Source organism: Lacerta agilis, chromosome 5 (genome assembly GCF_009819535.1).
Source record: "Lacerta agilis isolate rLacAgi1 chromosome 5, rLacAgi1.pri, whole genome shotgun sequence".
Classification (NCBI taxonomy): Eukaryota; Metazoa; Chordata; class Lepidosauria; order Squamata; family Lacertidae; genus Lacerta; species Lacerta agilis.
The window spans coordinates 30,197,907-30,214,213 of NC_046316.1; the positions used below are offsets into that span (position 1 = coordinate 30,197,907).

General features: G+C 40.4%; 1 protein-coding gene across 8 annotated transcripts in view; it reads left to right on the forward strand.

Moving 5' to 3' along the window:
* The first annotated feature begins 8,547 nt into the window (after window positions 1-8,547).
* The window catches only part of PCDH15 (protocadherin related 15), a 441,732-nt gene continuing 433,972 nt past the window's right edge, over window positions 8,548-16,307 (forward strand). For 7 of the 8 annotated variants that reach the window (XM_033149148.1, XM_033149157.1, XM_033149155.1 and 4 more), the window contains exon 1: window positions 8,548-8,628. The gene's annotated coding sequence lies outside the window, so the exon portion shown is untranslated. The remainder of the gene's footprint in view (window positions 8,629-16,307) is intronic. The other variant, XM_033149150.1, reaches the window with a different exon arrangement.

Below are 16,307 nucleotides of genomic sequence, written 5' to 3' on the forward strand. Positions count from 1 at the left end.
TGAAAATGTGGAAAGTCAGCCATACTACCTTGGTGGTCTTCTTACTCACTCTGCTGAGTGGGACTTTGGACTTCTGTCCCATAGTGTTGCCCTGACAGCATCACTGCTAAAAACTGTGAGAGATTTGCATTCAAGCCTAAGAATGCTAGTTAGTATATGAAGAGGTTAAGGACAACAGAGTTCTAATTAGTAGAGTAGGGTCAGTGAGGTCATGTCCTCTTCTCATAGAAGGGAGGAAGTAACACTTGTTTCCTTTACAGGTAGGTAGCCATGTTGGTCTGCCGTAGTCGAAACATACATAAATAAATAAATAAATAAATAAATAAATAAATAAATCCCTTCCAGTAGCACCTTAGTGACCAACTAAGTTTGTTATTGGTATGAGCTTTCATGTGCATGCACACTTCTTCAGATACGAAGTAGTGTTTCCTGTTCCTCTCTTTCTCTGTTTCTCATGCTACACGCGAAAGAGGTGGACATGCCTAAATTTAGCTCCCAATCTGTCATGGGTATGGGTTCAGCTGCTCCATGCAGCTGAATGGAAATAAAAGAAGGTTTAATAACCCATTGCTATGCTTCATTAATCTGCCTCATGATGAGACTCAATGATCTGCTACTGGGGCTATTTGTGTGCTAGCCACATGAATTTTTTATTAAAAACAAAACAAAAAAACAAAACAGGTACCAGCCATTTTTTGCTTTGTTCATTAACCCACACACGTAGGTCTGTTGAGGATTAAATATAATTAATATATCTTCCTACTACTGGTAATTCACATCGAAAACTATAACTGGCTATTGTACCACTATATGCAGTTTTTTAAGTTACCTAGAAGAAAGTGTGTCAGTTTTCTGCTGTTGTTCCTAGGAATCTGAAAAGAAAGGGAGTCTTAAGCAGTATGAGTTATTATCCTCTCTTGCAGAAAAGACCCTTTTGAAAGAAAGGGAGGATCCATCTGTTTTCATTTCTGTTTCAATATTAAGAAAAATTATGGCAGAAACCTTTATGCTCACTTGCTACTCATATGGGGTTATGGCATAGCCACTACATCTTATGTGCATGCACAAATACTGCCTTCTCCTATATTGTTTATTAATAATTCTGTATTATTTCCCAAATGAATGAATGGCAAAATGTGGAAGAAAGTAAATGGGTGCATTTGAGGACAAAAGTTCATTATCCGCCCATTCCCCCCCCTTCTCCGCCAGCTGCATAATGTCTATGAAAACAGGGTCTCATACCAAATGCAAATGGACTGTGAAAAAGACTATGAATTGAAGGTGGGGATCAGCATTTACTGTCAGAAAGTCTAATCAGAATCTACTTTCCTGTTATCTGAATCCAATGTTTTGGGTCCTACCCTCTGAAGAAGCAAAAAACAAGCTTGTTCCATTTTCCATGTGACAGCCTTTTAGATATTTGAAGATGACTATCATACCACCTTTCAGTCTTTTCTTTTCCAGGCTAAACATAATCAACTCCCTCAATTGTTCTTTGTAAACCTGGTTTCCAGACATCTTGGTCACCCTAATATGAACACCTTCCAGCTTTTCAATATCCATCATAAACTGTGGCACCCAGAACTAGGCCAACTGGTCTGACCAAGGCAGAACAGAGTGGTAATATTACTTCCCTTGATTTTGGAAACTATACTTTTGTTAATGCAGCCTAAAATGGCATTAGCTTTTTTTGCTGCTACATCACATCGTTGACTCATGTTCAGCTTGTGTTCTACTAACACACACACACACCCAAGATTTTACATGACTTTTCTAAGGCCAACTATAAGTGAAGTGAAAATGTGTCACTTCAATCATTGCAATAGAAATTAAGGGAAATACTGTCATGGAATAATCATGTGCTCAGCCTAATATCGGTTTTATGGAGTTGAACTATAAGCAATAAAGAATGTTCATCAAAAGCAAAGGAGAATGGTTGCAATCCTGTACCTACTGACTTGGGGCTAAGTCCCATTGAATTCTGTGAAACTTGCTTCTGTGTAGGATTGTGCTGTGTTATGTACTGAGTTGAATAGGATCCAAAATGCAGCAGTCTGATTGGTCCTAGAACAATAGGATCCAGAATGCAGCAGTCTGATTGGTCCTTAGGAGCCACCCAATCCAGCTCCAGGTGGAAGTGAATCCGCAACCTGATTGGCATACAGGAGTATCCCGGAATTAGCCAGTCACGTGGGGCCCATTGTGTAAATAATGTACCGGTATATAAAGCAAACGTTTTGGGGAATCTTCCATTCCTCGCTACTATGAGCTGAATAAAAAGCATGAAATCCACACTTGATTTCGAGTATATTTCATGCTGTTAATTGCCTTAAGAGTGACAACTGTTGAGAAGTATTACATATAGTCAAAGAAGATAAGTTGACAAGTTAAGGCTATCCCTTGCCTATTCAATTCCTGAATGCATTTTTCAACTTTTGTGAAGTGAGCCATCTTTTAGCAAAATGATTTTTTCATCTACTATATAAAATAGCAAAGACTTCTAATGCAAATTGAGAAAGGTGATAGCTGTAGAATTACTTTTTTTAAAATCTTCAATTTTAAGCATTTGAAAATGACTACATTTTTTATTGTCAGGTAGAGGCCTTGATATGGAAAGGGAATTCAGTGAATTAAGTACTATACAGGTTTTTAATCTGTTACAGTGAAATGTCACTTTTGCATAGCATGTAACCTACCTTTTACAGTATTTTATTTTACTATTATTGTGTGTGTGTGTGTGTTTTAAATTCCTTTGGTGCTATATCATGATCACCTAGACAAGTTCCAATCGGAAGAAACCTGGATTAATAGGATAGTTTATATGAGGGGCTCATTTGTTTTGCTGTAGATAGTAATCAATAATGAGAACCCTAGGAGTATTTCTGGAATCATTTTATTGTAAGTGAAGCTGTGTTGAAAATTAATGGATGTAGGGCACCTTGTTACTTTGGAATGCCCTGTTAAACTGGCTTTGCAACCAATTGCTTACTGAGTCATGTTATTAACTCGTATAATTCCAGTTAAAACTGAGTTTTGTTGCATATCATTTTTTTTAAAAGGATAAAAAAGAAAATCTTCATAAAAATTATATTTACAAGTGAAGAGTTATATTTATATTTGTATACTAGCTGACCCAGCCAGCGTTGCTGCGGCTGATTTTTTTGAAATTGAAGAAGTTCCCCTGTTCAACTTCCGCCTGCCCCTTCTCTCCTCCCCCCCCCCCCGTTTTCAATTACCCTCTTTTCGCCCCCGTTCAACTTCCATTTGCCCCTTCTCTTCCCCCCGTTTTCAATTACCCTCTTCCCCCCGTTTTTAATTACCCTATTTTGCCCCCCCTTTTCAATTACCCTCTTTTCCGTTCCCCCCATTCAACTTCCGTCTGCCCCTTCTCTCCCCCCCCCCCCCCGTATTAAATTACTGGTTTGCGATCTCACCAGGGGGAGCTCTGCCAGGGGGAAGCTCTATTAGCTGCAGTACCAGTATAGCCGTCGCTAGAGGGCGATGTTTTGCCTGTGACGTCTAATTGTGGTGCCAATTTTTAGCTTTTGTAGCTGCAGTACCAGTTTAGTCATCGCTAGAGGGCGATGTTTTGCTGGTGACATGTAATAGGGGCGACAATTTTTTTTGGCGTTTATTCTTTACTTTAGGTATGACAAGTGTTTTTTATATATAAATGTTTTGCTGGTGACATGTAATAGGGGCGACAATTTTTTTGGCGTTTATTCTTTACTTTAGGTATGACAAGTGTTTTATATACACACACACACACACACACACACATACATACACACACAAGCTGTGGAGAAATCATGAGTCAGGGAGAGACAAGAATGAAATTTCCTTCCCTCTTCCATCACTCAGCCTCCTATTTTCCCCATGCAACCACCTGTCTATATCACATATGCATTCTCTCAGATATACCTTCTCTGAAGAACACAGGATCGCTCCCCACCCTCCATTCGCCTAATCCCAATCCTTTCCTCAGCTCTCCCCTTTCACCTCTCCTTTACCTTTTATCATTTGTGGAGATTCAGTAGCAAGTAAGCAATCCACCATCAAGCCATGAATTGCCCTTATCTAGTGTCCATCTCTCCCAACAACACATATTTAAGTTCTGCCCTGGGGCTGAGCACTCAGCTAACTAAACCACAAAGCCTAGGGCTTGCCGATCAGAAGGTCTGTGGTTCGAATCCCCGCGACAGGGTGAGCTCCCGTTGCTCGGTCCCAGCTCCTGCCCGCCTAGCAGTTCGAAAGCACGTCAAAGTGTAAGTAGATAAATAGGTACCGCTCCAGTGGGAAGGTAAACAGCGTTTCCGTGCGCTGCTCTGGTTCGCCCAAAGCGGCTTAGTCATGCTGGCCACATGACCCAGAAGCTGTATGCTGGCTCCCTCAGTCAATAAAGCGAGATGAGCGCCGCAACCCCAGAGTCATCCGCGACTGGACCTAATGGTCAGGGCTACAGTTACATTTACCTTTAGTGTCCATCTCTCCCAACAACACATATTTAAGTTCTGCCCTGGGGATATGGCTGAGCACTCAGCTAATACTTTGGTCCCGGGACCAATAACAGGAACTTGTGCTGGGCTGGCAGCAACAAGCACAGTGCTGCATGACTACCCTCATATCAGCTCTGGGTGTAATCTCCTTCTGTGCACTTTGGGGACAGAAATCACCTTACCACCCAGTGATAGGAGAGAGCTTGGCCAACTTGAGAAAAAAGTACTTTGGAATTTATTTATTTTTTTGCAAGTATTTGGGTGATGGCAGCTAACAATAGCAGATAGCCTTTCTGCCCTGTCTCTGAGTTTGGCGTAGTAAGTGTCCACAAAATCTGCATTCTATATCTCTTCAAGGCTTATTGTAGGACAGATAACCTTTGGAGTGATTCACTGACCAATACTGCTGATGATGCTTCATTGTATTCTGACTGTGCTGTGAGTTCCCTGCTCACTTTAATCCTCTAACTTGAACAGCTGTGGATTTTTTTTTTTTTTTAGATTTGTGGTGTTATTGTTGTTTTTTAATGGAGATGAAATCTGCAACACTGCTTTTTGCCTCAAGGCACTTCCTTCAAACTTACATAGCTGTATACCTGTAGTGTTTTGTCTATTTGTGCACCTAAGGGCCTTACAAATATTTCCTTTTCTATTATTCCTCTGTTCTTTTGCCCAACTATGGGAAAGTCTATGGGAAAGACTAATTCTGTTTTGCTGGAGTTGGTACATCCTCTATCTTGCTTAGAGTGCATTCAGATTTTTCCTTCTTCTGCATGAATGATGCACAAGTAGACCCTACTACTAATAAACCTCTGTGAAGAAACCAACCTTGGAGACTTTTGTTGTTTAGTCATTTAGTCGTGTCCGATTCTTTGTGACCCCATGGACCAGAACACGCCAGGCACTCCTGTCTTCCACTGCCTCCTGCAGTTTGGTCAAACTCATGTTGGTAGCTTCAAGAACACTGTCCAACCATCTTGTCCTCTGTCGTCGCCTTCTCCTTGTGCCCTCAATCTTTCCCAACATCAGGGTCTTTTCCAGGGAGTCTTCTCTTCTCATGAGGTGGCCAAAGTATTGGAGCCTCAGCTTCAGGATCTGTCCTTCCAGTGAGCACTCCTTCCAATGAGCATTCATTAAGAATGGATAGGGTCCTCCAGCACCATACAGTGGTGCCCCGCTAGACGAATGCCTCGCTAGACGAAAAACTCACTAGACAAATGGCATTCGCTAGTGGAAGGCTGCCCCACAAGACGAAAATGTCAATGGGGCTGCCTCGCAAGAATCGTCACGAAAACCTCTGCTGTGCATTGGCGCTTCGCTAGACGAAAAATTCGCTCTACGAAGACACTCGTAGAATGAATTATTTTCATCTAGCCACTGTAATTCAAAAGCATCAATTCTTTGGCGATCAGCCTTCTTTATGGTCCAGCTCTCACTTCCATACATCACTACTGGAAAACCATAGCTTTAACTATATGGACCTTTGTCAGCAAGGTGATGTCTCTGCTTTTTATCACTTTTCTCCCAAGAAAATACATCCATACATAAAGTTAACCTTTTAATGCCCTGCAGGGTGGGATGCAGAAGCAAAAACTACATATAGACAGAAGTGAGTTAAAATGTTTCAGTTCACATTTTGACCCGGTTTGACACAGTTGACCCGGCATAGAGCAAAGATCTAGACACCAGACAGCTAAGTTGTATTGTCACCCAGCCTGCATGTGGGAAGAACATTACAAGCAGATTGCAATGGGGTGGGGTGGGGACATGGAGTTTATGAATCACAGTTTCACTAGTGATATAGACAGACAGACAGGAATAGCTAATGGGGTGATTCACAGAGAGGTCTTTCAAGAGGATTTTGCTCAGTAATTGCCCATTCTGAGCCAATAGGAACAAATGTCATGGGCTGAACCTGTAGGTAATAAACTTTCATTTTAAGCTACCAAGGATATCTGTTGATCTTTATTTGTGAACCAACATAATAGAATGAATCTTGGGCATGGGAAAGAACACTGCTTGTTAATGCATCACTAAATTAAATTACCGTGTGTGGAACCTCTATGTTAATTCAACAATGAACTGATTTCAGAGATGCAGCTCCTCAGGGATATGTTATGTTGTTATGTTATAATTTCATTCTTAGTAATTAATTATGTCCTACTTTTCAAATATTTTTTCCAGAGCATGTGGAAAGTGGTACATTTTAGTGGTATGCTTACAGAACTATTTCCTTCTGTTTTTTTCAATATTCTTCATCAGGTCTTAATATATTTAACTGACATTAAGGCTGGATAAATGCAACATTTTCTTATTGAATTGTGGAGACTGAGCACATATTTTTGCCCCTAAAAAGCACTTCTTGAGAAAGTGGTTTCATTCTGAAAATAAACACTCATTGCAGATATAACCTTCGTATTTGTGAGCTGCTTGGGTCTTCATTGGATAAATTTATTCAATAGCTGGTGGCACTGAATTTTAAGGAGAGCTCCTTAGAAGCGCAAGTGCTCCTACCACACAAAAAGGAAAGTGTATTTGGCACATTTCACAGCTGATTAGCAGATTCTGCAGCAGACCTTGCTACGTGGTCTGAACCGCAGGTACACATAAGCACTCACGTTTCTCTTTTTTGTGGGAACATTTGACATTAAGTTCATATATTGCTGAAATTATTGTCTGTAAAACAAACAAAAAAATGTTTTCAAGCAAATAATATTTTAGAGACTGTGACCTGGTGTTTGGGTCTGCTAAACATTGAGCACACATGCAGAATCTTGATTTACTTCTAGGGGAAATGATGAATGATCTGTGATACATATGAGCTCCATGTGTTTATGGATTATGGCAACACCACTGCTTGCAATATATAATGAAACAGGTCCTTTTATATTGGTGAATGAAGTCAGAATAGAGCTCTTCCTTGAGAGGCAACCATGTAAGGGCATGTTGCCACCCACTCAATAAGATAGTATGTGCAATTGGGCTATATACTGGCTAATTTGTGTGAACCCTGATGGACAAAATATGAATGACATTTAAACAATACCAAGGGTGATTAGGGCATATATCAAGTATTCCTATTTTACAAGTGCAAGAATCTGGACTTTACAGGGATTTGTACAATATTCATGTAAATATTAACATTAAATATTAAATATCACTATAGTTTTATAAATAGCTTGGGGAGGGAAAGAAATCCACTTTTGGGTAGTCACTGAGGAATACTTAGCTGCTTCACATTTATCTTGGTAATCTTTTTATTATATTTTTTAAAAGAACTAGAATAAAATACAGTTCCTACAGCTTCTTGGTTCAGTGTCTTACTTAAATAAAAAATCCAGAAAGGCTCCTGTCAAAATTTTATTAAAATGACTTTATTTCTTTCTTTTTTATAAGATTTTTTATTATTTTCCAATAGAACAAAGAAAAAACACTACATAAACATAAACACAATAAAAACACAATACATAATAAACATTAACATTATAAAAACAATAACAATAACAACAAACAAAGAAAATCAAATACAAACCTTGACCAACATCTATCTTTGTACTTTTCTTATTTCTAACTTCTCTACTAGGGGGACTTCCCCTGTTCCCTCCACTGCCTTCAGTAACATATAAACGTTTTAGGTAGCTTTATATCTTTTTCCATTAACATTTACTAATACTCTTTAGATTGCTTAATCCAATATAAATCATATCTTATGCCCACTATCTTAAAATAAAATGACTTTAAATACTGGACACACATACACATAAGTTGTGGATAAAAGCACCAAATTGTAACAGTAAAGTGAAATAAAGATATTAAATAACTCAACCATAAGAGAGAAGTGCTGTTGCTTTTGCTCCAGTCTTCAGTATATAGACTTGGATTAGAAGGAGGACCTTTTTTTATTACAGTTGGCAAGTGCCACAAAAATTATATACGATCAAATAAATTATTGTTAAGACTGTTCTGTGTTTGCTATTGCATGCATTTAAAACATAACACCATTTTGCTATTGTTTTTTTTAAATATATATATATATGATTTTTTTATCCACAGGTTTGCAACAATGGCGGACAAACTAGAGAATCCCATATTGCAGTGAAGCTCAACCCAACATCATGACTCCAGAGTCTTGGTGAGGAAATGTTTCAGAAACTTGAATCTTTTTGTTTATTTAACTTCAGAGAGCTTGTGTCACATTTTGCACAAAGAGTTAAAGGAAAATGTTTTTATTTATATTCATAATCCTTGCAATTACTGAGAGCCAAATGGGATGTAGTGTGGCAGTCACAAGTTATGCACACATCTGTCCACTTCTTAAAATGGAAGGGTGGTTAGAGTTTTTCAAGAAAACTTCTATATGGGTGACTTGAGACAAACCTTTCCACCCTTCTGTCTTACTCATTGCCCAAATGTTGAGCCACATTTCTTTTCAGGCCAACTGATTTCTCGTAACTGAGCCAGGTTGGCAGAAACATGCTAAGTCACAGCACAGAAACATATCGTAAGTCATAGGGAGGTAAAGGAAGCTCAGTTTCCTTCCCTCCAAGTCCATATGGATATATCAGTCTTAAATATTATACCCCAATCTCACCTGACTACTTCGATAGGAATGAGGCAGATGCACTGGGACATGAACAGCCAGTATCCAGTTTGTTCCTTGTCCCTGTCTATTGTCAAACAGTTTAAAAAAAAGCCAAACAAACACTGTTGCTTAATTGTCTGGACGAATCTGCATCTTTCCAAAACTTTAATATAGGCATAGAGAAAGGGATGACAGTGTTATTTTTAATCTCAGCTGCTCTGAAGGCTGCTTCAAATATTAAAAGTAAATGGGAAGAGGAGGCCCAAATTTTAGTCACACTTGTGCTAGCGGTTCACAGGCAAAGGGGGAAATGGTCGTCCTCATCATCATATCCCACTGTGTTTCAGCAAGGAATCCATGGCAGTACACACATGTGGTTAATAGGCCATCGCCCATCCAAGCATTGAGCAGCAGACCTAGAAGTGCTTAGCTTCAGCAAGGAAGTGCCTTCAGACCATGCCATGGGAGAACATGAATTTTCCTCCAAGAGGAGATACACACTTGGTTCTTGTACTGGGAAATGCAAATCCTTCCCTTTCCTTTTGCTTCAGATTAGACCCAGATGTAATCGTTAGAAGACTCTCCTTCCTTGAAACTTCATAATCAGAGGTTAGATGGCCACCTGTCATGTATGATCTTGTTGAGATTTCTGCATTGCAAGGGATTGGACTAGATGACTTTCAGGGTCCCTTCTAACTCTACAATTCTATGATGCTATGATAAATATGAGTTACAATTGCTTCCTCTATCACTGACTCCTTTTGAACTAAACTGAATAGCTTCTATTGGGCTTTTGCTGCTGCTTTTGACTGCCTGTAGTGATTGAGATGAATGAAGGAACAGTTTTTCTTGTCTTCCCTTAAAGCTTTAGTTGATGGCATCCAAAACAGAATACTAAGTTCATGGTAAAAACTCACACACACCTCACCCGATATACCCCAATCCAGTGTTTGTGGCTGGAGACAGGATTGTTTATTTGGTCCATTAAGATTTCTTAGCAGATACTTAATTATTCTCTAAAATGTAAAAGAGTGCCAGAGCTTCGCTTGGCAAAATTATGTTATCAGGAACAATGAACATTTAGTCCATTGATGGATAAATCCTGGTATCAAAATATGACATATTTATTTCAGAAATTTGACAACCTACACATTATTCCCCCCCCCCCAGGGGATATTGCTTTAGCCAAGAAAGATTTTAAATGGTGTAGAAATGATGTGTTTATGCAGGAAATTTTTGCATCTCTTTATACCTCCAGTATAAATATAAACCAGACCCAGGGGATTGCTTATTTAAAATTAGTACATTTTGTTTGATGAAAGAACTCACTCTTGCTTGGTTGCAATTAATACCTTCTACATTTCTTGATATTAGCAAAGATGCCATACAATCTAAGTTTCTACCACTGGTCCAATAGGTCAGAAAATAGGTTTCCTGCAAGGATATTAATACAGGCACCCCCACACTTACTTATTTTTGGATACAGTATTTTTTGTATGGATTGAAGAGAGAACGGCAGAGAGGGTGTTTTAAGGGGCATTTACAGGGTGCTCCCCACTTTATGCGTTTAGGGGCCCTGAACATAACCTTCCATAAGTGGGAGCCCCTGTATACTTGGGCACAAGCCAAAGTTTACATTGCAAATGTGAAATATCACAGGATTGATTGTCTCTATTACCTCAATTTTATTTTTGCATATTTAATTATGAACAACAGTCACCTACAAAACTACAGCTAGAAACCAGTATGATGGAAATTAAAATCTAGGTAAATGACTGGTAGAACTAATTATGACATTTGAAGGGTCAGCTACCAGGTTTTAATTTGTTTGTTTGTTTGTTTGTATTTATTTATTTATTTAAGCTTTGTTTTTCATGCTATTTGCTGCATTGTGTCTATCCCTCTGTTTTATTGTTTTATATTGGGATTGTTTTGGTTTTAAGCAATGCATTTGAATTATTTTCTTTCTTTCTTTCTTTCTTTAGAAAAAGACGATTGTGCATTGTAGCCCTAGTTTATATTTTAAAACGAGCTTTTTAGTTACATGTAAGATCTGTTTTGTACATTTTGGGAGGAAAAATGTCACATGTTGGAGAAAGGAATGTTTTGTTTGTTGTTAAGAAGGCTGCCGGAGGGCAATCTGGTAATCCTATAGGCACAACTGACAAGTGTGCTCAGTTGCTGGGAATTTGCACATAAATTTTTCTTATTTGCCTAAATTACATTTTAGAGGGCAATTTATTACGTCTAGACCACTTGAATCCCTATTGATAAGTTCTGCATAATATTACACACTTGAGAGCTTTGCTCTACTGGTAAGATGCAGTTCTTTGTCATAAGTTACTTCCTGCTGTTACACTTAACATAAGTCAAAGCTTTACTAAAGAATGAGGGTGGGGTGGCTGTTAGATTTTGTTGTTGTTCAGTCGTTCAGTCGTGTCCAACTCTTTGTGAACCCCATAGACCAGAGCACACCAGGCACGCCTATCTTTCTTTTTTTTTCTTTTTTTTTTAAATTCATATTTATTTATTTATTTACGATACTTAATCTTACACTCGTCATTCTGAATATAAAAAGTAAAAATACAAAATCAAAGAAAAACAAAAACAACAACAACACAGCAATAATGATGTAACATAAAATACCAACCCAAAATAGCACCAATGAAAACATTGGCACACACCAACATATAAAAAATTATATAAAACGACTAGTACATTATTTTATACGCACCCACACCCACACCCACCAACATTACAATTCTTCTTAATTTCTTAACTTAAACATAAATTATTAACCTAAATTAAACCTTAATTTCCTACTTAAATATGCATACATTTACACACATACAGACTTCCTGTCTTTCCTGATAAGCATTCCTTTTCTGCTCTTGAAAGTACATAACATTTTCATTTGTCCTTTATTTAGTTCCAAAACCTTCTACAAAACCAAACACAGCTTCTTTTTCTGACTTAGGGTATTTTCCTCCAGGATCATTCAAAGGCCACCACGGACTTTATACCATTTTTGATGCCTTGCAGGTATTTTGTATATCTCTCCCATTTTTTCACGAATACCTGTCTATTATTTCCTCTCAAGCTACTAGTCAGCTGAGCCATCTCGACATACTCTTGAAACTTATATTGCCATTCTTTTACTTTTGGTACACTCTCCCCTTTCCAATTTGATGCTATCAACGTTCTTGCTGCTGCCGCTCCATATAGAAAAATATCTTTTGAGCTCTCTGGGATGTCATTCTCAATGATACTTAAAAGGAATGCCTCTGGCTTTTTAAGGAAAGATACTCCTAGAATTTTCTTGAGTTCTTCATATACTAAGTTCCAGAACTCCTTGATCTTTTTGCAGGTCCACCACATGTGGTACATGTCCCCGTTGGCTTCTCCACAACGCCAACAGTTGTTAGCTAGATTTTTATACATTTTGGAGAGCCGTGACGGGGTCAGGTACCACCTGTACTGCATTTTTAACATATTTTCTTTAATGCTGTAAAATGCAGTGAACTTCATTGTTGTTTTCCAAAGTTTTTCCCACTGATGTAACATTATAGGGTGGCCTATATCTTGAGCCCATCTGACCATGACTTCTTTCACTGCCTCCCACAGTTTGGCCAAACTCATGCTAGTCGCTTCAAGAACACTGTCCAACCATCTCATCCTCTGTTGTCCCCTTCTCCTTGCTTTTAATGGCAGCTGACTATCATTTGAAACAACAACTCTATCCTTCATAGCTGATCTGTGCTAGATGTTTTACCCACCAAGATGGCAAGTAATGGTTATAGTTTTTCTCTATAGAGACCATTTCCACCAGTTCATCCCACACTCCCAACATTTCATTGCACCCTGAGCTGGCCAAAAAGCCAGAGCAATCCCTGGTTGGAGAATTTATGAATTTTGCTGAATTTATTAGGGGTCAAATTAAATGGATTAACTGTGAGAGGACGCAGAAGGCTTCGCCCCTACTTTAATGGTGCCCCAAATACACATTTGGCTTTCTCCCACACAAGTGTATAGTTGCCATTCATTACTATAGGGGACATAGTGTTGCAGTTGGGGACACAGAGCGCAATTTAGTCCAACCCTCTACGATGCAGGAATCGTATGAGGGTGGAAATGGCAGGATCAACATAGTACAGTATAGGGGGCCACCATAAGGGGCCTGAGGGGAGGATTGACCATGGCAAACCCAAGTGTGGGTTTGGTATCTGCCTGTTTGGAATCTGCACCCTGGTCCCCCAGTGAGACCTTGCTTGCTTGGCTTTCACTACAACATGGTTCGACACTGGCCAACTCCTGCCGTTCAGGTTTGGAGCGATCCAAACCCAGTGGATCCATTCCATCAACATGGGGCTTGTGGAATGCAGAACTGATTTTGGGACCCAATGCCATTCCAAACCTTGGCCTAGTTTTATCCCACCACCATTGTACAGTCTGGTTATTTTGCTGCTCTCATGGGTCACATAATGCGCTTGCCTGGGCAAGAGAATTCTTATTGTATCTGTATACTTAGTGATACTAAATGAGTGACCTTAAATATTAACACCAAAATAAATCTGTATCATAAATATCTGTAACAATGATCAGTGTTGCTACTCTTTTTCAAAAGCAGATAGTAGCTAGATGCCAGTACGCCTTGCTTAAAATTCATCCCAGCATTTTGTTACATGGGTTTACTTCATTGGGAGTCAACATAGCTCTGTTGAACTTTTAACATCTTAAAGTCAGGAAGAGTGTTCTTAATACTGGCAGTTTGTTTGATCAATGCCATGATATATAATGGGAGTTCTGTTTTTGTCACTTTAACAGAAAAATGTTTTAGGAGCTCCATCACTGGGTGCCAATTTAACACCAGGTTTCAGCAGTGCTCTAAAAGTGCCAATGTAATTTATAAGGTGACCTGCCTGTGTGGAAAGCAGTACTTAGACAAAGCTTCAAGCAGTTTGAGAAAATGTTTTAATCTTGCACTTGTTCAACCGGAACAAAAGAAGTTTGAATGCCTGCCTGTTCCTGCACTGTATCTAACAACCTGGTCCTGTAGATTGGCTTTAGCTGAAATGATGCAAATAGTAGCTTGCTCTGTTGCAGCTGAAGTGCAATCTGGATATTTGGATATTTTCAGATATTGTCTGATGTTTTCTCGATTAAACGTGAGCAGGTTCGCACTACCTTCTGTGGCTCCTATGGGTTGCAGAAAACCTACAGATAGGGCAGAATGGGATGTTGTTGTTGTTGATGATGATGATTGATGATGATGATGGAAAGGGGACAGAAGGAAATCCCAACAGAACTAAAACAGTCTCGGTTGCTTGTGAAACAGAATCAGAAAAAGCACATGATTTTACGTTAGCAGTGCTTCTGAGGTTAGATTCCAGCAGCAAGCCAAGCTGTTGGTTGTACTCCAGCAGGTTTTCAAACGAAATAATATACCTGTGCTCCCAAGGAAGATTTCATCCGCATTTTATTGGGCAATTGACATGTTTATTAACATTCCTTATTCCTTATTCCTCACACTGTTTGTGTGACTAGCCTCTGTTTTTGTTACTGCAACTGGTTGTGGTGCTTCCCTCTTCTTTTTTCTGCTTCAACAAACCATAGTTTGCTGGGCTGGGGATGTTATATCTGAAACCCCTATTGATTCCCCTGCCTCCACCCAGTGTTATAGTCATGATACCTTTAGTACATGCAGGACCGGTGCTAGGGCTTCTTGCGCCCTAGGCGAACCACCTTCTGGTGCCCCCCGCCCCCCACCAAAGCCTGCTTTAGCGGGAGGTGGGGGTGAAGAGGCAAGCAGAAGTTTCTCTGCTGTAGCGGAGAGCTGCTGCTTGCCCGTCCCGCCCCCCCCGCCCCCGTCAAAGCCTGCTTTAGCGGGAGGTGGGGGTGGAGAGGCAAGCAGCAGTTTCTACGCTATAACAGAGAGCTGCTGCTCGCCCGTCCCGCCCCCCGCCCAAAGCCTGCTTTAGTGGGAGCCGGGGGTGCAGAGGCAAGCAGCAGTTTCTCCGCTGTAGCAGAGAGCTGCTGCTCGCCCGTCCCGCCCCTCGCCCCCGCCACAGCCTGCTTTAGTGGGAGCCAGGGGGGTGGAGAGGCAAGCAGCAGTTTCTCCGCTGTAGCAGAGAGCTGCTGCTTGCCCGTCCCGCCCCTCGCCCCCGCCAAAGCCTGCTTTAGCGGGAGGTGGGGGTGATGGAGAGGGAAGCAGCAGTTTCTCCGCTGTAGCAGAGAAGCTGCTGCTCGCCCATCCCGCCCCCCACCCCCCGCCAAAGCCTGCTTTAGCGGGAGCTGGGGTGGTGGTGTAGGGGGCAAGCAGCACCTCTCCGCTACAATGGAGAAGCTGCTGCTAGCCTGTCCCACCCAAGCCTGGCCAGGGCCCTCTCCATTTTGGTGCCCTAGGCAATTGCCTAGTTCGCCTAAATGGACGTGCCCTGAGTACATGTTAGCTAGAACAGCACATCCCGGGATCCAATCAGAAACCAGGTTGGCTTCTGTAATTCTGGGATGTCCTACTCAATTTGGGGCAGTTGATGGGTATGCAGTAAGTGGCTGTGGCACACTTGACCAGGGAAAGAAGTGTTCATGGGCATGACAGTGGCAGGGTCATTCCTGTTGGGAATGGAGGCTCAAAGTTCCATAATGAAAAATGATTGTATTCATCACAATTTCTGCTGGAAGAGGTTTGGGCTTGTGGTCCCAGACCTTTCTTACAGGGATGGATAATCAAACAGGGAGTCTTCATGGCATTCCCTGCCACCACAGGTTAGTGGCAGATTCCTCTGCAAGGGAAGGAGGTAGCAGAATAGACAGTATGGCGGGAGTTTGTCGAGACTGCTCAGTGTATCCACAGAGTGTTGAACAGAGTAGCCTGTAAAAGCAAACCCAAAGTTTCTTGCAGCATTCCTAAAACTTACATCAATTGGCCATAGTGCTAATTTTCATTGTAATAGTTCACCTCCTTGCTTTCTCTTCTGTATTAACATTGTACATTCAAATAAATGATGCAAGAGAGGTTCAAAAGACAATTTAAACCTCACTATGAAAATATCATTATTAAGTAGTTTCTACCTAGTCAATTAAATACACATCTGTTAATGTGAATATGGTCTTGGACACAATTGTCTGGATCAGCTTCTGGAAGGTTTTGCTCAAGCAAGCATGCCTTGAAATTAAACAGCTGTCAGTCTACAGATCTGCACATTTTTCAGCTTATTTGAAAGAAAGTA